Here is a 453-nt window from a genome sequence, read left to right as displayed (position 1 = left end):
AGACCACAACACACTCCACACACCTGGAAAGCGAGGCCACAACCCCTCGAGTTACATCCCGTACCTATTTACTGCCAGGAGAACAAGGGCTACACATTAAGAGGCTTGCCCATTTGCCTTGCCGCGTCCGGGACTTGAACCCGGACCTTCTCGGTTGTGAGCCGATCGTGCTAACCACTACACTGCGTGATATGTGACGTGTGGCTGTTTAAGAAAATGACATGACAGTCGACGATTACGAGTGATAATTGAAGGTGTAGACAGGAAGTGGAAAGTAATAAGACAGGAACAGATTAGTGCGAACAGTGTCTTGTTGAGTGATGCAAGTAGTAGGTACCTATTGTACAACAATTATGTATACTCTCAATGCGGGACACGAACTGTTTTCTACTCATAACTTAGTCAATTCTTCTCTCTCTACAATTACCTCACTTCATAATGAAATGCTAGTGT

The sequence above is a fragment of the Portunus trituberculatus genome, chromosome 24 (assembly GCF_017591435.1).
Source record: "Portunus trituberculatus isolate SZX2019 chromosome 24, ASM1759143v1, whole genome shotgun sequence".
NCBI classification, from domain to species: domain Eukaryota; kingdom Metazoa; phylum Arthropoda; class Malacostraca; order Decapoda; family Portunidae; genus Portunus; species Portunus trituberculatus.
Note: the sequence above shows the minus strand (reverse complement) of the source record.